The following is a 23,188-nucleotide window of genomic DNA, read 5'->3' as shown; positions in this document are numbered from 1 at the left end:
TTAGGTCTAATGATATAGGTAGGTAGTGGCAAAGTAGAAACTAAAACTTCTGAGTCCTAATTTATGCAGTTTCTAACATGGAGGTTGGAGGACTAGCCTATTGGGCAATATCTTGGTGTTCAACTTATAAATACCCAACATAAAAATCCTATTATCAAATCAGCAAGCAAAAAACAAACAACCCTATTAAGCAATGGACAAAGGACATGAACAGATACTTCTTGAAAGAAGACATACACACAGACAATAAGCATATGAAGAAATGTTCAACATCACTAATCATTAGAGAAATGCAAATAAAAATCACAGTGAGACATCATCTCGTAACAGTCAGAATGGCTATTACAAAAAAGTCAAAAAGTAACAGATGCTGGTGTAGCTACAGGGAAAAGGAAATGCTTATACACTGGTGGTGGAAATGTAAATGAGGTCAGTCACTGTGGAAAGCAGTTTGGAGATTTCTCAAAGAACTTAGAACTACCACTTTACCCAGCAATCCCATTACTGATTATGTTACCCAGCAATCCCATTACTGATTATGTACTCAAAGGAATATAAATCATTCTACCATAAAGACACATGCACGTGTATGTTTATCACAGCACTATTCACAATAGCAAAGACATGAAATCAACTTAGATGCCCATCAGCAGTAGACTGGATAAAGAAAATGTGGTACATATACACCATGGAGTACCACACAGCCATTAAAAAGAACAAAACCATGTCCTTTACAACAACTTGAATGCAAATAGAGGCAATTATCCTAAGTGAATTAAAATAGGAACCAAAATATCACATTCTCACTTATAAATGGGAGCAAAACATTGAATACATGTGGACACAAAAAAGGGAACAACAGACACTGGGGCCTAGTTGAGGGTGAGAGGTGGGAGGAGGGTGAGGATCGAAAAACTACTTATCAAGTACTATGCTCACTACATGAGTGATGAAAGAATTTGCACACCAAACCCCAATGGCATGCAATTTACCCATGTAACAAACCTGCACATGAACCCCCCAAACCTAAAAGTTGGAAAGAAAAAAATAGGGAAAAATCTTCTTATTTCTTTACATTATAACTCTGCATTATTATATCAATTGAGACGCCTTTAGCTGTATGACAACAGAAATTCCACCTCAAACTGCTTAAACATGAGAAAACTTACTAGCTCACATAACTATTAGTTCTAGGGAGGATGAAGTTCAGAGTTGGCTTAATTGTAGAGGGATGGAGCTCCATGGTCCACCAGGGTCCCTTAAGGTCCACCAATAATTGCCACATGGTGAGGAAGAAGAGAGGTCATGATGAGGAGATAACTACATGCCACTATGTGGACAGCCAGGGATTCCTAATCTACCATCCACAAATGTTGGGAAGGTAAGGAATGCCTCATTAACAGTTTCAAAACAAATTAACGTGTGTGTGTCATAGACACACGATGCTACCATTTAAAAATATGTACAGAGGAAGTGATGTTACCAAAATTGCAGCAAATATTCAGTCCCAAGAATATCACCAGCAATATCCCACAACTTGAATTTGAGGCTAGGAAGGTCTCCAGGGCCACACAGTAGTGGAAAAACTCCAGATAGACAGTAAGAGAAACAGACTTCTCTGTCCATGAAACCCCTCCCACAATCTGCTAGGCACTGCACATGGAAAATTCCTCCTTGTCTCACAATTTCCATACTGGAAAAAGTGAGATCAAGGTGAAAGGTCAGCTTCCCCACCAGCTTGAGTTCCCTGTTCTTGCCTCAACCTACAGGAAGGTTACAAGGAGAAAAACCTTCACACCCCCATCTGAGACAGGCAGTGCTCTGAGTATTACAAGAGCCAAGGAAATCCTAGGCTTAAGGCACCATCTAGTGCCAAAAAGGAGACAGCAATTGATGATTAATGAAAATTATAGTCAACTGCAAAGAACCTCTAAGCAAATACACTCTAGAAAGACAAGACATACAGTGAATGCTGAAATAAAAAACTAATCCTTCAATGTGAAGTCACAGACATACATCCACAAGAAACACCAAACAGGGAATTATAACCTCCCCAGAAGGACAAAGCAAGGAGCCAGAGGCCAACCCTAAGTAGACAGCAATGTGTGAGCACTCAGATCAAGAATTCAAAATAACAATGCTAAGGAAAATCAGCAAGCTCCACGATAATACAAAAAAAAAATTCAGAAATTTATCAGAGAAATGTACCAAAGATTGAAATGTTTTTTAAAACATCAAACAGAAATGCTGGAACTGAGAAATATATTTGCTAAACTGAAAAATGCACTAGAGGGTCTCAACAGCAGAATGGATCAAGGAGAACAAGCAGTGAACTCAAAGACAAGATACTGGAAAATTCTGTCAGAGGAGGGGGAAAAAAATATAAAGGAACAAAAACACCTAAAAGATATACAGAATAACTTCAAACAGAATATCTAAGAGTCATTGGTGTTCAACTGGGAGTTGAGAAAGAATGGGGGTAGAAAGCTTATTCAAAGAAATAACAGAAAACTTTCCAAATCTAGAGAAAAATATAAATACCCAAATACAAGAAAGTCAGAGATCACCAAACAATTCAACCCAAATAACACTACCCCAAGATATAATGATCAAACTCTCTAAGGTCAAGGACTAAAAGAGGATCCTAAAAGCAGCAAGAGAAAAGAAGCAAAGAAGCAAATGACATGCAAAGAAGCACTAATTCATCTGGCAAAAGACTCCAGCAGAAGCCATGCAAGCCAAAAGGGAGTACGACAACATATTCAAAGTGCTAAAATAAATTACCAACTGAGACAACACAGCAAAGCTTTCCTCCAGATATGAAGGGGAGATCAAGTACTTCCTAGACAAAAACTAAAGCTATTTACCACTACTAGACCTGACTCATAACAAATGCTAAAGGGAGTTCTTCAATCTGAAAGAAAAGGATGCTGATGTGTAAAAAGGAAACATTTGAAGGTATAAAGCTCACTGGTAAAAGTATGCAGACAAATTCAGAATACTCAATACTGTAATTGCAATGTATAATCTATTCATATCACTAGAACAATGACTAAAAGGCAAATCTATCAAAAACAAAAACTACAGCAACCTGTTAAGACACAGACAATATAGATCACACTAGATCAAATGGACCTAACTCACATTTACAGAACATGTAACTGCTGCACAATACATATTCTTTTCATCAGCACATGGAACATTCTCAAGGACAGACCATCTGGCAGGCCACAAAACAAGCCTCAACCAATTCAAATCAGTCAAAATTATATCAAGTATCTTTTCTGACCACAATGAAGTAAAACTAGAAATCAATAAGGAGAATACACAACATATCGAAATCTATGGGATAAAGCAAAGTATTTCTAAGAGGGAAATTTATAGTAAAAAACATCTACATCAAAACAGATTTCAAATAAACAACCTAACAATACTCCTGCAGTAACTAGAAAAGCATGAACAAAAAACCCAAATTAATAGGAGGAAAAAATAATAAAGAACAGGAATAAAGTAAATTGAGACCAAAAAATATAAAAGGTCAATAAAACAAAAAGTTGTTTTTTGAAAAGATTAATAAAATCAACAAACCCTTAGGTAGAATAAGAAAAAAAAGAGAGAGGACATACATAAATAAAATCAAAACTGAAAAAGGAGACATTAACAAATGATACCATAGAAATACAGAGGATCATTAGAGACTATTATGAACTATATACCATAAAGTTGAAAAACCAAGAAGAAAGGGATAAATTCCTGAACACGTAAGACTTATCAAAATCAAAACATAAAGAAATAGAAAACATGAACAGACCAATCACAAGTAACAAGATTAAATCTGTAATGAAAGTCTCCCATCAAAGAAAAACCCAGGACCTGAAGGCTTCAGTGCTGAATTCTACCCAACATTTTAAGATGAACGAACACCAATTCTACTCAAACTATTCCAAAAAAGTAAAGTAAGCTGAAGGAAGGAAATATTTCCAAACTCATTCTATTAGGCCAGCATTACTCATATACCAAAAAGCAGACAAGGATACAAAAAAAAGAAAACTACAGGTCAATATCCCTGATGACCATATATGCAAACATCCTTAAGAAAATGCTAGCAAACCAACTTGAATAACATATTAAAAAAATGGGAGAACGATCCAAGATGGCCAATCGCTAACATCCCAGGATTGCAGCTCTCAGGGAAGGTGCGGAGAACTAGAGGACGCCACACTTTCAGACAAATTCTGGTCGCTCACGGAGCAGAAGATCCCCCAGTGGTGGAAACACACGAGTCGCCAGCGCGACTCTCGTGGTCGGCGCAGCGGTTCCGCCGGCAACTAGGCGCGTTAGCACTCGGCGCAGAGTAAACAAGACCGGTTCCCCTTCTGACCGAGGTTTGGAGCCCCGGGAAGGCAGAGTCGCCTACTACGGAAACAAGAAGGAAGCCCGACAGGAGAATCCTGGGCAGAAAAGCACCATCAGTTTTAACGCCGCTGCTCTGGCCCTGGGAACTAACAACCTGGACGTCCACTCAAGAGACCTAATCTGAAAGTTGGTAATTTCAAAGACGACAGGAGGATAAATTTACAATGACGGGAAGAATCCAGCGTAAGAAAGCTGAGAATACTCAAAGTCAGAACGCCTCTCCCTCTAAAGATGATGACAGTTCCACATCAACAATGGAACAAGGCTTGATGGAGAACGAGCGCCTCCTGATGACAGAATCACTCTTCAAGGAATGGATAATAACAAACTTCGGTGAGTTAAAAGAACATGTTGTAGCCCAACGTAAAGAAACTAGGAACTTTGAAAAAAGGTTTGATGAAATCCTACTGAGAATAGACAACTTAGAGAGGAGTATGAGTGAATTAATGGAACTGAAGAATACAATACAGGAACTCCGAGAAGTATGCACAGCTTTAAACACTCGAATTGTTCAAGCAGAAGAAGGGATATCAGAGGTCAAAGTCCAACTTAATGAAATAAAACGTGAAGAAAAGATTAGAGAAAAAAGGATAAAAAGGAATGAGCAAAGTCTCCAAGAAATGTGGGACTATGTGAAAAGACCAAATTTACGTTTGATAGGTGTACCTGAATGCAACGGAGAGAATGAATCCAAGCTGGAAAATACCCTTCAGGATATTATTCAGGAAAATTTTCCTAAACTAGCAAAGCAGGTCAACATTCAACCCCAGGTAATACAGAGAACACCACAGAGATATTCCTCAAGAAGAGCAACCCCAAGGCACATAATCGTTAGATTCACCAGGGTTGAAACGAAGGAGAGGATACTAAGGGCAGCCAGAGAGAAAGGTCAGATAACCCACAAAGGCAAGCCGATCAGACTTACAGCAGATCTCTCGGCAGAAACTCTACAGGCCAGAAGAGAGTGGGGGCCAATATTCAACATCCTCAAAGAACAGAACCTTCAGCCCAGAATTTCATATCCAGCCAAACTAAGCTTCACAACTGAAGGAAAAATAAAATCTTTTATGAACAAGCAAGAACTCAGCAATTTTATTACCACCAGGCCTGCTTTACAAGAGCTTCTGAAAGAAGCATTACACACAGAAAGAAACAACCAGTATTAGCCTTTCTAAAAATACACCAAAAAGTAAAGAGCACCAACATAAAGAAGAATTTACACCAACGAATGGATAAAACAGCCAGTCAACATCAAATGGCAGTAACCCTAAATTTAAATTGACTGAATTCCCAATCAAAAAACACAGCCAAAACCCAACGGCATGTTACATCCAGACCTGTTTCACATGCAAGGATACACAAAGACTCAAAACAAAGGGATGGAGAAAGATTTACCAACCAAATGGAGAGCAAAAATAAATAATAAATAAATAAAAAGCAGGAGTAGCAATTCTTGTATCGGATAAAATAGATTTTAAAGCAACAAAGGTATAGTGGTAAAAGGATCAATGCAACAACAAGAGCTAAGGATCCTAACACCCAGATAGGAGACTTAGATTCAATGAGACAGAAAATTAATAAGGATATCAAGGACTCGAACTCAGATCCAGAACAAGTAAACTTAATAAATATTTATAGAGCTCCCCACTTCAAATACACAAAATATACATTCTTGTCAATACCACATCACACCTACCCATTAGTTTAAATGAAACATTGATTGGCCATTATTAATACCCAATTTTTTTCAAAATAAAGCAATATTTCCATTTACTCTCCCTCTTTCTCTCCTCTTTCTTCCTCTCCTTTACTTACTTTTTTTTCTTTCCTTCTCTCAAAAAAAAAGAAATCAACTTGTAAACCGCTAGATCCAGGTCGGCAATGTCTCTTTCATTGCTTGATTTCCTTTCTTCCCTTCCCTCCCTCCCTCCCTCCCTCCCCGCTTCCTCCCTTCCTTCCTTCCTTCATCCCTTCCTTCCTCCCTACCGTCCTTCTCCCTTCCTTCCTGCCTTCCTCCCACCAAAAAAAAAAAAAAAAAAAAAAAAAAAAGATTCAGCATGATCAAGTGAGATTCTTCCCAGTGAGCAAGAATACCTCAATATATGCAAATCAATAAACCTGACACATCACATAACAGAAAGTTAATGGTATAGAATGGTATACCCCCAAAATATAAAGCCCATACGTGACAAACCCGCAGCTAACATTACACTGAATGGGAAAAAATTGAAAGCCTTTCATCTAAGATCTGGAACAGGATAAGGATTCACTACTTCTCTTCAAAACAGTACTAGAAGTCCTACCCAGAGCAACTAGAAAAGAGAAAGAAATAAAGGGCATCCAAATTGGAAAGAAAGCAGCCAACGTATCCTTGTTTGCAACAACATGGCATTATATTTAGAAAACCCTACAACTCCATCAGCAAACTGTTAGAACTGATCATCAAATCCAGTGAAGTTGCAGAACACGCAATCAACAAAAATCACTAACATTAATACACACCAACATTAAACAAAATGAAAAAGAAATTAAGAAAGTAATCCCACTTACAATAGCTATTAAATAAAAAAAAAAATGCCTAGGAATAAATTTACAAATCTACAAGGAAAACTGTAAAACACTGATGAAAGAAAAAGGACATTTTAAAAATGGGAAAATATCCCATGCTCATGAACTGGAATAACTAACATTGTGAAAATATTCATACTATTAATGTGATCTACAGATTCAGTGCATCCCTATCAAAACACCAAGGACATTCTTCACAGAAATAGAAAAGGCAATCCTAAATTGGAACCACAAAAGACCCCAAATAGCCATAGCAATCCCAAGTAAAAAGAATAAAGCTGTAGGCATCACACTACTTGACTTGAAAATATATTAGAAAGCCATAGTAATCAAAACCCAGACATAAAACACCTTGCCACCATGGTCTCCTGACCACTGAGGCCTGGGTTCCCCTATCCCTGTCAAACTTGCTCTTCTCCGTCTACACTTAACCAGGCTTCTAGTTTCAAGTGCTCAGCTTCCAACACAGAAGTCATATTACCTTTGTAATTATGTACTCTTTAACACACACAGAAAGTCCCTCACTTCATTGGACCTTTCAGCCTTACATACAATCTCTAACTCTAGATAAGTTCTACTCTTCACTTTCTCCACTTTAACTTCTAGGATAGTGTCGTTAGAAAGTTCTGAAACATTGGCAGAATCCCCTGTAAACCTATGCTAACTAGCCACACAAAGCCTTACCATTCTTTACAGTTCCTCTCCTGGATGCCCTCTCTCACTCTCTACCTTCCCTTGTGCACACCCTCACAGAGCAGCCAGCATAATCCTTGTCTCTCTACAGAGAAATCCTACCTCCTCAGACTCAAGTTCCTTCTACCTCACTTTTACCTCACATTCCCTTGTTCTTCTTAGTTTTTTCTCCTTTTAATGAATAATACTCTTTACCTGCACAGTCCTTTACAATGTCTTAGAAGCCTTGCTCCACAAATAGCTCCTCTCCTCTTTTACCTTCACCAACCAGTGCCACCAGCCCTTTCTCCCAAGGTAACTTTCAGGCAATGTTATGCCAGAGATGAGGGTTTTGTCCCCTACTCCCGCTCCCCTGCAAAAAGATTTAAAAACTGATTTAACTGCCAACATTTAAAACTGAGGACACTGCACTTGAAAAATCAAAATCTGTAGTACAGGCTAGGTGCAGTGACTCACTCCTGTAATCCCAACACTTTGGGAGGCCGAAGCAGGTAGATCACTTGAGGTCAGGAGTTCAAGACTAGCCTGACCAATGTGATAAAACCCCATCTCCACTAAAAACGCAAAAATTAGCCAGGCATGATGGTGTGTGCCTTGTAGTCCCAACTACTCGGGAGGCTGAGACAGGAGCATTGTTTGAACCTGGGAGGCAGAGGTTGCAGTGAGCTGAGATCACACCACTGCACTCCAGCCTGGGAGACAGAGCAAGACTCCATCTTAAAAAACCATCTTAAAAAAAAAAAGAAAGACAAAGAGAGAGGAGAGAGAGAGAGAGACAGACAGACAGACAGACAGAGACAGAGACAGACTGACTGACTGACTGACTTGTATTTTAGCTTCTCTAGTCTAAAAAAAATAATTGGCCAGGCTCACTGGCTCATGCTTATAATCCCAGCACTTTGGGAAGCCGAGGTGGATGGATCACAAGGTTAGAAGTTTGAGACTAGCCTGGGTAGCACAGTGAAACCCCATCTCTACTAAAAAGCACAAAAATTATCTGGGCATGGTGGCAGGCGCCTATAATTCCAGCTACTCGGGAGGCTGAGGCAGGAGAATCACTTGAACATGGGAGGTGGAAGTTGCAGCAAGCTGAGTTCGCACCACTGCACTCCAGCCTGGGCAACAGAGCTAGACTCCGTCTCAAAAATAATAATTAATAATCTGCTACCGAGTAAGCCACTCAAATAACAAAATCCTAGTAGCTGATTAGTTGCCCCCTTGCAATGGAGTGCTTGCCATCTCCAGTCACCACAGTTGACTTTCCTTGTCCCCTGTCACCCCTCAGTGACTCTCATACGCCTGACTGCCCTGACTCAACATAACCTACTACCTATAAATAATAGGTTCTGCTCCTTCCTATCCTAAAAACCATTTGCCTCAACTACCCCAAATGCAAGCTACAACCTCCTCTTTTCTCCTCTCTAAAACATCTCAAAGAATGGTCTACATTTGCTGTCACTACTATGTCACCATGCACTCACTCCTATCCCCTGGTAATAGATTTCTGCTCTTCCCCCTCTGCTAAAACTACAGGCAGCAGAAAAAGAATAAGAAATCTTTTCACCTTCTTGCCTGTTCAACAGCACTGGGCATCAACAACTGTCTTCTTTATAAGGCCTCCTCTATTAGCTTTCCCAACTTCGCCCTCGCTAATCCTTCTAGTGAGGAAATCACGTAGACCTCCCTATGGTTCAACACCTGAAAACACCTCTGCATGCCACACAGATTTCTTCAGTGCTTCCTCTTCACAGGCCCCAGATATGCAGCACACTACTTCTCCTGTGGAACCCTGCCCACAGCCTTCCCTGTCTTGGAGCTCCTCTCAAGGAAAAAAAACAATAGGAAAATGACCTCAGTATGAAGACAAGTATATTGATTTCTTCAACATTTACTGATCACTTTTCAGGTGGTAGGCAGACCAGTAAGAGAAGGTCCCTACCCTTACCTAAGAGATTCATAGTCTAAAAGGGACAGGGATAAACAGAGAATGGTAACATGATACATACAATGACAAAGAAAAACAGAGATACTAAGGTGAAGGCCAGAGGAGCTTTCTGAGATAAACACCAGGGCCTGATCCCCAGCCTCAGACATATTCACTACCGCCATTTAGTCCAGGCCTCCTGCAAGAGCCTCCCAACTAATCTCCATTGCCTCCCCTTTACCCATCCCACCCAAATCCATTCTCCACACTGCAGAAGGGGTGATCTGCTTAAAATCAGATGCAGAGCTCTCCCCTACTCAAAAGCTTTCAACAGCAATGAGAATGAGGTCTTGCATCAGCTATCCCATGCTAATTTTTCTACCTTCACCTCACCCCACATCCCCTGCACCAAGGGCTCTTCAGCCACACTGAAATTTCAGTTCCTTAAACTGAATGAGTTCTCCTTGTGACACAGTCTCTGTGCATACCAGTCTTTTCTACCAGAATCCTCTTGCCCACACTCTTTGTATTTTTTTTTTTTTTTGAGACGGAGTTTCACTCTTATTACCCAGGCTGGAGTGCAATGGCGCGATCTCGGCTCACCGCAACCTCCACCTCCTGGGTTCAAGCAGTTCTCCTACCTCAGCCTCCCTAGTAGCTGGGACTACAGGCTGCACCACCATGCCCAGCTAAGTTTTGAATTTTTAGTAGAGACAGGGTTTCACCATGTTGACCAGGATGGTCTCGATCTCTTGACCTAGTGATCCACCCGCCTCGGCCTCCCAAAGTGCTGGGATTATAGGTGTGAGCCACCGCGCCTAGCCACTCTTTGTATTATTAAAATCTTTTTGACCTCTGTGTCTCAACAGAAACATCATTTCTCCCATTGTTTACTTAATTGTCTCTATTTTTATCTTCCTCATTAAATTGTCAGATCAACAAAGACAGGATCCACATCTGTTTAGTCCCCATTGCAGTCACGGTGCCTGGCACAAGCAGATACTCAATACATATTTGCCCAATGAGGATGTAAAAGTCACATTCCTCCTCTGAACCCATAACTGTAAGTATCCCCTCAGGTTTATTCCTCAGCCCATTCTACCACTCCCTGTATTATCATTTCAATGCTGATGATGCTCATCTGTACCTCCAGACCTGACCTCTCCCAGCAAGATGCAGTCCTTCAACTATGATGGCTGCAGGACAGTTCCACCTGGAATCCTTTTCTGACACCTGCAACTGGACATGGTCCAAGACACGCTGATTAACTATTCTCAAACTCTGCTTCTTTCCATTGCTGTTAATGGTGTCATCCCTTACAAATCAAGTGATTGACTTATTTTTCCTTCGCCCATTGACGAGACCATCTGAGTCCATTTCTAAAAATGCACCTGTATGTTTCTGCATACAAAGTCATGTGAGCCAGTACACTAGACTCATTTCCTACCTGTAGTCTTTTGAAATAACACTCACTCACCTACATGTATGTTAAAGCTTAATTCCAATTGTGTCAATCAATGCCCTCATCAAAATCCTTCAACAGCTCCCTCCTGCATTCCAAAGAACATCCATAATCTTCTTGTTGGTATTCAAAGCCCCTCTCAATCATGCCCAAAATATCCAAGCAAGGTAGTTTAGTTAGGTGGTTAAGACCATAATCTCTGGAGCCAGACTGCCAAATTAAATACACAAACATGGCGACAGGTTTACCTGTCCAGCTTTACTACTTATCTTCTCAGTGCCATTTACTTTTGTTAGAAAGAGCAAATGAATTAATATAAGTAAAGCACTTAGAATTGCGCTTGGTATGTGGCCAGAACTATTCTAAATTGTGATTTATTTGTGTTTTGCTTCCTCATCTTCAATTATGAATAGCCTACATTCATGTCTGTCTGAACCAACTTACTATTACCCTAGTATTCATCAGACCTTCCCTTCTGAGGCAGGACCACAGCATAAGGACCAGCTGATAAGCTGCCAGTGTTGCATCCCCTCCTCAAAGCATTTCCAGTGAAAAGCTTCTGCCACAAAGGTCCTTTCCCTCCAGGAGTATGTATACATCTCATGCACTGAAACGCCCCAGAGGTTGCTCATCAAAGGATTTCCAGCCGTCTTCAAAGACTCTCAGTCTAAATTAACCACCTTTTTCTTCCCTCTACTTTCTCATTCCCCTCACAGGTTTCAGATCAGAGACCATGTTACTGTCATTTTCTATACCCAGTAGCACAGCTGTTTTAGTCATCTTCTGCCCCCAGTCTAAGTAAAAGTTGAAACTCACGGCTGCTCTCCCTATATCAGTCCTATTACTTCAGACAGCGTTCCCTTTGCATGGAAACACTTAAAACTAATTCTGCAGTCCTAATATGAACAGAATATGGGCTTCGTTCTCCAAAGCATCAGGCCTCTCATTATGACAGTGCTGCCTTCCTACCTTTTTTATAGTCGCTGCCACGCATGGGGACTTGTAAATGTTAGTCAAGTGTTTACAGCTAACTCACTAATTCCTAGGAATGGAAAATGAGAGTTGCAATACTCCCAGAAATTTCTCCCACTCTTTAACTTGAAAGAAAACAATAAATTATAAAACATAATGTGTAGTTTCCAAAGGACAATCCAATAACTTAATGTGTGTCTCTACCATGCAATGCAAATTCTACTCCTTTCTACAAATAAACTGGTACTTTAAAATATATTCTTTTTTCAATGAGTAAAAAGTTATAACTTCGGAAGACATAAATATCTAGCAAGAATCATGACACTTAAACCTAAAGAACGGTCTTCAAACACTTCCTGGTTCCCACAGAACTCTGTCCTATACTCAGGGATGTCAATCAAAAGATAACATACTGGAAGCCAATACTTAGACATCTTTACAGAATCAAAACCAATCATATGTTCTCTAACATTAGAAGTCATAAATTACAATGAAGGATTTAAAAGAGTCTTATAACAATTTCTAAGAATTTATTTTATAATTTGTAAAAATTTGTAGGAATTCTACACACTGAAGAACAAATGTATCACCTGAAATCACAGATGTACTCTCAACTCTCATTACTGCTGCTACATCTGCCCTCAAAACTGTCCCAAACATCCCTCCACATTAAGGACTAAAATGGGCTTCACATTGAAGGTGTCCCTACAAAAATCCATGGAAAACAGCAGAGAAGTTCAACTGAATGGCTAATCACTAGTTTATCATTTTAAAAAGAATCAAGCAGTAACATTCCAGGCAGTGCTAGTCAAAGTCTAGTCCCTAGAAGGTAAACTGGCGCCTACCTAGTCCATGAGAAGGTTAAGGAGAGACAGAGACGGTGAGGAGTAAGCATTTAGAAACTTTGGTAACAGTATAACAGAGAACTGTTACATCTACTGAATCTAATACTTTTTGAAATGGAAATTATATATTGCCATTTGAAATTTCATTTTTCTTGCAATTCATATTTTACATATATTAGGAAAACATCAGCCCATGAAAAGAAGAAATGTTAAAAACTGATCCTTCAGGGATATTCAATTTCAGGAAGATGAAACAGATGTATTTTCCCTATTCCTCCCACTACGTACATCTGAAAACTCTGAACATTACATACAAAACAAACATTAGAAGATTCTTAACTGTAGAGAGAAGGAGGCAGACTAGCTAGGGACCTCAGGCTGCAAGGAACAATAATATGGTGAGTTCCCTGAGACTTATTTTTGCCACACATATCCCAGATTTCTGGAGTTGAAAACGGCAGCAACCTGAAACCTGGAAACATTAACAGGAGCAGAGGGGGCAAAATAAAAAGCCAAAAGACCAAGAAAGGGACATCCTACTGAGACAGAAAACTGATAGTTAAATACCACTTTACTCCAGACACACATCACAGACAGAACTGTGGCCCTACCCCGACCCAGGCCAACAAAGAACAGGTGGGTACCCTAGACTTCGCATACTCACTGGGTTATAATAAGGAACCCACCTCCTACACACCAAGGTGGTGTTGAGAAGGCAAAGTAAGGAGCCCAAGCTTTCATTTACATCAGCTGGTAACAAGGCAGGCTTCCACACACCCTCTCTCTGGACATCCTGGATCTCTACTCCCACCTGGTGGAAAAAAGATACTGTACCTCTTGGGTCAAGAAAGGCCAAGTGGGGAGTCTGTACTTCCAATTTCTCCTAGTGATCACTAGACCTTGCCACATGCCCTCACCTGCCAACCTTCCCCTGCCAGAGTGGTATCAAAACAAAGTCAGCTAAAACAGAAGGCTTAAATAAGATCCAGAATCTCACAGCATAATTTAAAGACATCCAGGTTTTAATTTAAAAATCACTCATCATACCAAGAACCAGGATGATGAGCTCAAACTGAATGAAAAGGACATCAGGAGACAGCAACACCAAGATGAGAAATGTTAGAACTCTGACAACAATTTTAAAGCAGCTGTGATAGACATGCTTCAATAATTACAAGCATGCTTGAAACAAATTAAGAATAAATAAATATGGCTGGGCGCAGTGGCTCACACCTGTAATCCCAGCACTTTGGGAGAACAAGGCAGGTGGATCACCTGAGGTCGGGAGTTCGAGACCAGCCTGGCCAACATGGTGAAACCCTGTCTCTACTAAAAATACAAAACTAGCTGGGTGTGGTGGCACATGCCTATAATCCCAGCTACTCAGGAGGCTGAGGCAGAAGAATCACTTGAACCCAGGAGGCAGAGGTTGTGGTGAGCCTAGATCGCCTCCATTGCATGGGCAACAAAAGCACACATACACACACACACACACACAAAAAAAAAACAAATAAAAACAAACAGCCTCAACAAAGAGATGAAGAAAAACCTAAAGCAAATTTTAGAGCTGAAAAATACCAAAATAAAAAGCTTAGACTTAGCAGCAGAACAAGAGGGAAGGGCACAGGAATGTCACTGGAAGACAGAGCCCAATATGAATAAGAGAGAACTGGACTAAAGAAAAACTGACAAAGCCTCTAAAACCTGTGGAATCATAACAAAAGATTGGACATTACAGTCATTAGAGTCTTGAAAGAAGAGGAGAAAGAGAGCAGGCTAAAAAAAATTCAAAAAAAATGGTGAAAACTTTCTAAATTTGGCAAGCGACAAAAACGGATTCAGAAATCTGAGTGAACCACAAGCAGTATAAACCCAAAGAAATCCACAACAAAATGTATAATAACGAAACTTCTGAAAACTAAAGATGAAGAAAAATATCCTGAGAATGGCGAGAGAAAAATTATTTCTTTCCACAGAGAAAAAAATGATTCAAATGACAGTGGATTTCTTCTCAGAAAACATGGAAGCCAGAAAAAAGTGGTATAATTTTTTCAAACACTGAAAGAACTATCAATACAGAGTCCCATACCCAGAGAAAATAACTGGCCTTCTCTCTCCACAGTTAATAGAAATGTCTGGACAAAAACAAGCAAAGATGCGGAATTCAACAGCACCATCAACCAATAGGATGTAATTGGCACTTTTAAAACACTCCACCAAATAGGAGCAGAAAACACATTTCATTCAGGGTCCCACAGACAGACCATATTCTGCGCCATAAAACAAACCCCAATAAATTTAAAAGAACTGAAATCACAGAGTGTGCTCTCCAACCAAAATAGAAGAAAACTAGAAACCAAAAACAGAGGATGACAAGAAAATTTCCTAATACTTGGGAGTCTTAACAGCCTGCTTCAACATAATCCATGGGTCAACGTGGAAGCCCCAAGATAAATAAAAATAGACACCAAATTGAATGAAAATAAAAATACAAGTCAAAGTTTGTGGAACACAAAGAAAACAGTGCTGATAGGGAAACACTGCTAAATGCCCCCATGAATCTAAGTGCAAAAATCCGTAACAAAATATTGGTAAATAGAATTCAGCAATATATGTACAAAGTGTTATAATGTGACCAAGTTTCACACCATGGATGTAAGGCTGGCTCAATATTTAAAAATCCATCATACAATGAACCATATCAACAGGCTAAAGAAGAAAAAGAAAAATCACATGATCAGATCAACAAAAAATACAAAAAAATTCAATGCTCACTTACAATAAAAACTCTCAGAAAGACAGGAACAGAGAGGAACTTCCCTAACTTTATAAACAGCATCCATGAAAATCCTATAGCTAACGTTATACTTAATAAAAACTGAAGGAATGCTTTCCCCCTAAGATCAGAAAGACTGTCCTTTCTCACCATTTTTATTCATCATAGTGCTGATATTTCAGCCAGTGCAATAAGGAAAGAAAAGGCAAGAAGAAGTAAGCAGATTACAAAGGAAAAAAATAAAATTGTCCATTTTTGCAGGTAACATGGTAGTCTGCATAAAAATCATCCCAAGGAATCTCCAGAACTCCTAGAACTAATAAGTAGACTCAGCATGATTGTAGAATACAAAATCAACATATGTAAGTTAATTATATTTCTACATACTAGCAATGAATACATGGACACAAAATTAAAAATACCATTTACAACTGCTAAAATATAAAAAGAAATATTTACATACAAATATAACAAAACAAATCCAATAAAATCTAACAAAACATATGTACAGGACTTGCATGATACAACTACATAATGTTGATGAAAGAAATCAAGGACCTAAATAAATGGAGAAACAACCTGGAGTTCACAGATTGAAAAATGAAACATACATAGTAAAGATGTCAATTTCCCCATACTGATACAGGTCTACTGCAATTTCTATCAAAAGCCCAGAAAGATTTTTTTTGCAGATATAAACAAGATTATTCTACAATTTATATGGAAAAGCAAAGGAACTAGAACAGCTAAAATAACTGGGGAAAAAACGTGTAGGAGGAATCAGTCTACCCCATGGCAAGATTTATTATAGAGCTACAGTAACCAAAACTGTGTGATGTTGGCAGAGGGATGAAACATAGATTAATGGAACAGGATTAGAGAACCCAGAAACAGACTCATACAAATATGCCGAACTGATTTTTTTCTTTTAGAGACAGGGTCTCACTCTGTCACCCAGGATGGCATGCAGTGGCACAATCACAGCTCATTACAACCTCAAACTCCTGGGTTCAAGTGATCCTCCCACCTCAGCCTCCCAGTAGCTGACACTACAGGCCTGTGCCCACCACTCCCAGCTCCAACTGCTTTTTGACAAAAATACAAAGGCAATGCAATGGAGGAATGACAGCCTTTTCAAGGAATGATGCTGAAGTAACTGGACATCCACAGACACACGCATAAACACACACACAATTTTGACCTAAATCTCAGGTTCATAAAATGGATCATATAAAACCACAAAACTATTAGGGAAAAAAAGCACAAGAGAAAAATCTTCAGGATCTAGGGCTGGGCAAAGAGTTTCTAAAACTGACACCAAAAAGAATGATCCATAAAAGAATAAATTGAGAAACTGGACTTTAACAAATTAAAAACTTTTGCTCTGCAAAAGACCTATTAAGGGGATGAAAAGACAAGCTACAGATAAACCACATATCTAGCAAAGACCAGTATTAAGAATATATAAAGAATAAAGAGGTCAATAGATCCTGGTCAACATGGTGAAACCCCGTCTCTACTAAAAATACGAAAAATTAGCTGGGCATGGTGGCGTGTGCCTGTAATCCCAGCTACTCAGGAGGCTGAGGCAGGAGAATTGCCTGAACCCAGGAGGCGGAGGTTGCAGTAAGCCGAGATCGCGCCACTGCACTCCAGCCTGGGTAACAAGAGCGAAACTCTGTCTCAAAAAAAAAAAAAGAATAAAGAACTCCCAAAATTTAATAGTAAAAAGGACAAACAATCCAATTGGAAAATGAACAGAAAACAGTTCCCTGAAGAAAATAGACAGATGACAAATAAGCATATGAAAAGTGCTCAACATCATTAGCCTTTAGAGAAATGCATGTTAAAACCACAATAAGACATCCCTGCACACCTATCAGAATGGCTAAAATAATAGTGACAGACCAGGTATGGTGGCTTATGCCTGTAATCCAAGCACTTTGGGATGTTCCAGCTATGCTAGAACATTTTACAAAACAGTTCACCAGTTTTTTTAAAAAAAAACTAAACATGCAACTACCACACACCCCAGTAACTACTCCTGGGCGTATATCCCATAGAAATAAAGACTCTGTTCACACAAAAACCTATACACAAAAGCTTACAGCAGCTATATTTGCAATACCCCAAAACTAGAAACAACCAGATGTTCAGCAGGTAAATGGTTAAACGATCCATAAAGGTACACTCATACTATGGAACACTACTTAGCAATGAAAAGAGTCACTACTGATACATGCAACAAACTGGATCAATCTCCAGACAATTATGCTGAGTGAATAAAGCCAATTCCAGACAATTATGCTGAGTGAATAAAGCCAAAGACACTTATTATTCAATTTATAAAACATTCTTAAAATGGCAAAATTATAGAAATGAACAAATTAGTAACTGTCAGGGTTTAAGGAAGGGATGGAGGTAAAAGGGTAGTAGGTGTGGCTACAAAAAAACATAAGGAAATCCTGTGGCCATGGAAATCTTCTATATCTTGACTGTCTCAATGTCACTATCATGGGTCTGAAAATTGCACTATAGCTTTACAAGATGATTGGGAGCAATTGGGTAAATGAGGACTAAATGAGGACACACAGATATAAATATAAACTATCATCCCTACCCTTAAACACCATACACTCAAGAGGCATAAATCAACAGTGAATAACTTCATCAAGGAGAAAGGCCTTGAGTAAATCTACGAAAAACAGGCATCACTTCCACAAGTGGAGGTGGAGAAGGGGATGTCTTGGGAAGGAGAATAAATGACACAAAAAGGTACAGAGCCAGAAATAAGCAAAGTGCCTATGAAGAAAGAGGCATGTTTACGGGATTGCAAAATAACAGAAAAAATGGGATAAGAAGTATGGGGATAATTCTGAAGGGTACCCAAAAGCCAGGTGCAGGAGTACAAACGTTACATATTCAGAGAAGCCCTCCTCCCCAAGCCAGCCAACCTGAAGTTCCCCCTACCTACAATCTCTCCAGCATCCTTTACTTTTTCTGTATAGCACTCATCACAAATTGTATTTATGTACTTATTTGCAAGGTTTTTTGTTTCATGCTGTCCATCCCCCAGTTATTTTGAGACTACAGCACTGGGTATGGCACACATAATCACTCAAAACAGGGGTCTCCAACCCCCAGGCCATAAACCAGTACCAGTCTGGCCTGTTAAGAACCTGGCCACACAGCAGGTGAGCAATGGGTGAGCAAGCATTACTGCCTGAGCTCCATCTCCTTCCTGTCAGATAAGCAGCGGCATTAAATTCTCACAGCACAAACCATATTGTGACCTGCACATGTGAGGGATCTACGTTGCACAAGCCTTATGAGAATCTAATACCTGATGATCTGAGATGGAACAGTTTCATCTTGAAACCATTTCCTGGCCCCCAACCTGGTCCGTGGAAAAAACTGTCTTTCATGAAACTGGTCCCTGGTGCCAAAGAGACTGGGGACCGCTGACTCAAATATTAATTGAATAAATGAACGAACAGTAAGTATTCACTCCTAACTCTCTTCTACGAAGCTGATGCACTCCTCTTCCTTATCTGTCACTCCCTTTGCCTTGGTCCCTCTTTGCCTAACTGCCTCTTCTAACTGATCTTTTTAATGGCTCTTCCCTCTTTCCTTCCTACTCTACCTCAGTCTAGCTCTTAACCCATCAGAAAAATAAAACTCGGTACATAACTGCAATGGTATAACACTCTTCTGAATCTCAACCAATTAGGAACTGTATCCAAGAAATGTGTTACTGAAAACAAAGCACCAAAGTTGTATGTTACATTAACATGATAGAGGTATTACATAAATAAATAAGTAAAAGCAAAAACAGGGTCAACCTGGCTGTGACCTTTCCTGAGTATGGAAAGCTGTCCATCAAGGAAAGCCAGGACAGTATTCCCCAAAACTAACAAAGTTATGCAAAACCAGACAAGACTGAGAAACTGTCACAAAACAAATTATTAAAGAAACATGACGTCTAAATACAATGTCGTACATTGGATTGGATCCTGGAACAGAAGGAAGATATTAATGGAAAAACTGGTGAAATCCAAATAATGTCTGGAATTTAACTAAAAAAGTAAACTATATGAAACACTAATGTATGATTAAGATTCAAAATTATTAGTGTTATTTTATATTATTAAAAAGATGGATAGGGCATGCAAGTGAGCCAAGAGCAAAACTCCAGAGTAGCTGGAGCGTCCCACTGAGAAGTTACTTACACATCTATCTTCATTTTGACTCTGGTCTCATGCTCTCACCAGATGCCATGAGAATTACCTTGTCTGTAACTGCTTGGGATTAACAACCAGTTTTGTTGTTGTTGTTGGGTTTTCAGTTTTTTTTGAGACAGGGTCTCACTCTGTCACTCTGGAGTCGGTAGGACTACAGACCCATGACACCACACCCAACTAATGACCACGCTTAACTCTTCTAGCACACTCATTCGTTTACCCAACAAGCATTTACCAAGTGCTGCTTACCAGGCACTGTAAAGTCTCTAGGGATACATGGCTGGGAAAGGAAGCCACAATCTCTGCTCTCATAAAGCTTAAACTCTATTGAGAAAGCCAGGCATTTAACAAGTATTTGCATACATGGTGAGTGCTCCCAAGAGTTTTGCAGTCTGCTACTTAAGTGGCACCAAACAAACCAGCAGAGCAGTCATTAAACCCAGTTATCACCAGCAAGCTGAATAAAGGCTTCTCAGGTTTCAAAGTGCACACAAATAACCCGAAATCTTGGGAAAGCAGATACTGTTTCAGTTCATCTGGAGTGGGGCTTCACATTCTGCATTACTTCCAGTGTGAGGTGACAGGGATGCTGCTGATACACCACGCACACTTGGAATAGCAGAGCCCTACAGTACCATGGAAACATCCTCAAAGGATCGTGTAAAATGAAAACTCCATTAGGGCAAGGACAGTTTGTCTCCCTTATTTGTCATACAGCCAGAACTTAAAACTGTGCCTCACAGACAGATCGCATTCAGTAAATATTTACTTACACAATAAATGGATGTATGCTTTAGACCAGGGCTGTTCAACTGTAGCAGAGAACCACATTTAGCTATGGAACACCTGAAATGTGGCTAGTGTGACTGAGGAGTTGAATTTTTAAATTTTAACAGCCACATGTGGATAGTAGTTACCACGCTGCACAGTCCAGGTCCGGACACAGATGTGATGTAAAGAGAACTGGACTAACAAGGGCTAGGTTTGAATTCCAACTCTGCTCCTCAGCTTGTGACCTGAAAAGTTGCAACTTCTTAGGTAGGGCCTTCACTTCTTCATCTGTGAAATGAAAAACCGCCTAACTCTCAGGGTTCTTGACACGAATTATTGTAAAGCAATGTATTAAACATAAGATATGATCAAAGTGACATTCTCTGCCCTTCAGAAACAGTTCACAAAGACTATTTTGCCTATTGCTTACACTTAACCAAAAAAATTGCCAAGTGAGTTTGGTTGACGGTGGTTAGCTCAGTGGCTTTGAGAACGAGGACAAGGTCATAAATCTAGGGGGTAGGGGAACCTCGTCTAGCAAGGCTGACCACATAAGAGAAGCAATGACAATGCAAATCATCCCAATTCCTGATGAATGTTTAAATGAGCACGGTATTTACTATGGGTGAGTAAATGACATCTCATTCATTCATTCTTCTAGGAAAAGCTGCCACATTACCTAAAGCCCGCTACTTCCCAACCACAAACATTTGTTAATTCAGGGCCGGGTCCTCCTCGGGGGTTGCGGGCCGGGAAGCCCCCTCCCCCGCTGCCGGTGTGTCCTCCCCTCCCCCGTCGCGCAGCGAGGGTCAGGCTGGCACCGCAGTTCCAAGTACCACACGGCCGAACCCAGAAGCCATATTTAGCTTTATTTTTGTCAATAAAACAAACTTCCGTCTTCTATAGAAAAACGGTTCTAACTCAATGTCAAACTAGGACGGAAACTCGCAGCTCGCCGCTACTGCCAACCAGAGACGCCGCGTGTCCAACGGCCCCGGGGTCCCAGACCCGAACCCGCGCCGAGCGCGCCGGCGCCCCGGCCCCAGACAGCGCCGGCCACAAAGGGACGGGGGACGCGGCCGCGGTGGGGCCTCCTCCTCCACCCCCGACCCGCGCGAGCGGCAGCGGCTCCGGGACGGCCGGGCCGCGGGCGGACACTCACCTCGCTCGGCGCGCGGCGGCGGCAGCGGCGGCGGCAGGCGCTCCTCGGGGCCGGCCCGGGCGGTCGCGGCGCGGTCCCGCGGGCCGCAGCGCGGGCGCTACTCTCGGGCCGCCGTCCGCCCCGCCGCCTCCTTGGCCTCTGCCGGCGGCTCCCCTGGCGGGCGGGCGGGTCCGGCCCGGGCCCCGCCTCCGCCGCGCTCGCCCCCGCCTCCGCGCCCGGCCTCACGGGCTCGGCGCGCTACTCCGGGCCGCCCCGCATCCCGCCGCCGCCGCCGCCGCTCGCTCGGGGCTGCTCCGCGCGGCAGGCCCGGGCCGCAGGGCCGCCGCGCAGGCCGCTCGGGCGCGGTCCTCCCTGCGCTGCGTGCTCGGCGGCGGCGGCCCGTGCGGCTGCGCGGGGGAGGCGGGGGCGCCGGCGCTCACCCGGATGCGCGCCCCGTCCGCTGCGGCGAGCCTACCGCGGGGCCGCTGCGCTCCCAGTGCGCGGCGCCCTTTCCCGGCCGGGCGCCCAGGCCCGGTCCCCACTCCCGGGGCTACCGGCAGGGCCAGGCCAGGCCGAGAGGTGCCCCCGACCCTGGGTCGGGACAAAGAGGCTGCCGCAGCAAGTAAAAGACAACTCGGGCCGTCGCGCGTCAAGCGGGTCGCGGGGCGGGAGAAGATGAGGAGCCCTCACCACGGATCGGCCCCAGGGCCGAGCGCGGGGCCTCCCCAACCTGGTGGGGTTGCCCGAGGCGGCCGCAAGCGCGGGAGCTGGAGCGCTTTCAGCCGCGCCGAGCCCGCGCCTGGCGACAGCGATACAGGAGGCCCGAGACCGAGGGAGGATGGCGAGAGCGGAGCCCCGCGACCCGCGCCGCCGGGGCAGGCACACGAGTCCCGGGGGGCAGCAACGTCCTGGACCTTGCAGAACCGGGACTGTTTCGGGAAGTGGCTCCCGCCCAGTGCGGGGAGAGGGACCCTTCCTCTGTGCCCCCTTGGGAAACACTGCTCGATACAATTCCAAAAACCAGCTCTACCCTGACCTGAAGATAGAAAACAAAACCCTGGTCTGTCACTCACGCGAGGCATAACCAACCGTTCTTTTAATAAGTTAATTTTCTACTTAAATCATTGAGAGGTTTGTGTCTTATTGCTTGCCAACCAAGAGCTGCAATAAGATTATAATGTTTAAGTGGTCCCACTTTGAAACTTTTAAATTTATATTGCATCTGTTCACATAACCAAAAGGCTGTCAGCAAAAAAAAAAAAAAAAAAAAAGCAACCCACTTCACTGAAAATTATCTCTGGAATTTTACTATCCTGTTTTGTACGTATCTGCATCTTCCAAGTATTCTAAAATAAAAGTTTAAGGTTAGTATTTTTAAA

The 23,188-nt window shown here is 41.8% G+C and overlaps 1 protein-coding gene across 3 annotated transcripts in view; it reads right to left on the bottom strand.

Moving 5' to 3' along the window:
* Positions 1 to 22,809, bottom strand: part of GALNT1 (polypeptide N-acetylgalactosaminyltransferase 1) — a 133,104-nt gene extending 110,295 nt beyond the window's left edge. For 2 of the 3 annotated variants that reach the window (XM_002757165.6, XM_054244136.1), the window contains exon 1: positions 21,831 to 21,970. The gene's annotated coding sequence lies outside the window, so the exon portion shown is untranslated. Of the gene's footprint in view, positions 1 to 21,830; positions 21,971 to 22,499 lie in introns of those variants that run through there. The other variant, XM_078347986.1, reaches the window with a different exon arrangement.
* Between the last annotated feature and the right edge of the window lie 379 nt (positions 22,810 to 23,188).

This window comes from Callithrix jacchus, chromosome 13 (genome assembly GCF_049354715.1).
Source record: "Callithrix jacchus isolate 240 chromosome 13, calJac240_pri, whole genome shotgun sequence".
NCBI classification, from domain to species: domain Eukaryota; kingdom Metazoa; phylum Chordata; class Mammalia; order Primates; family Cebidae; genus Callithrix; species Callithrix jacchus.
This window is presented reverse-complemented; position numbering and strand designations above follow the sequence as displayed.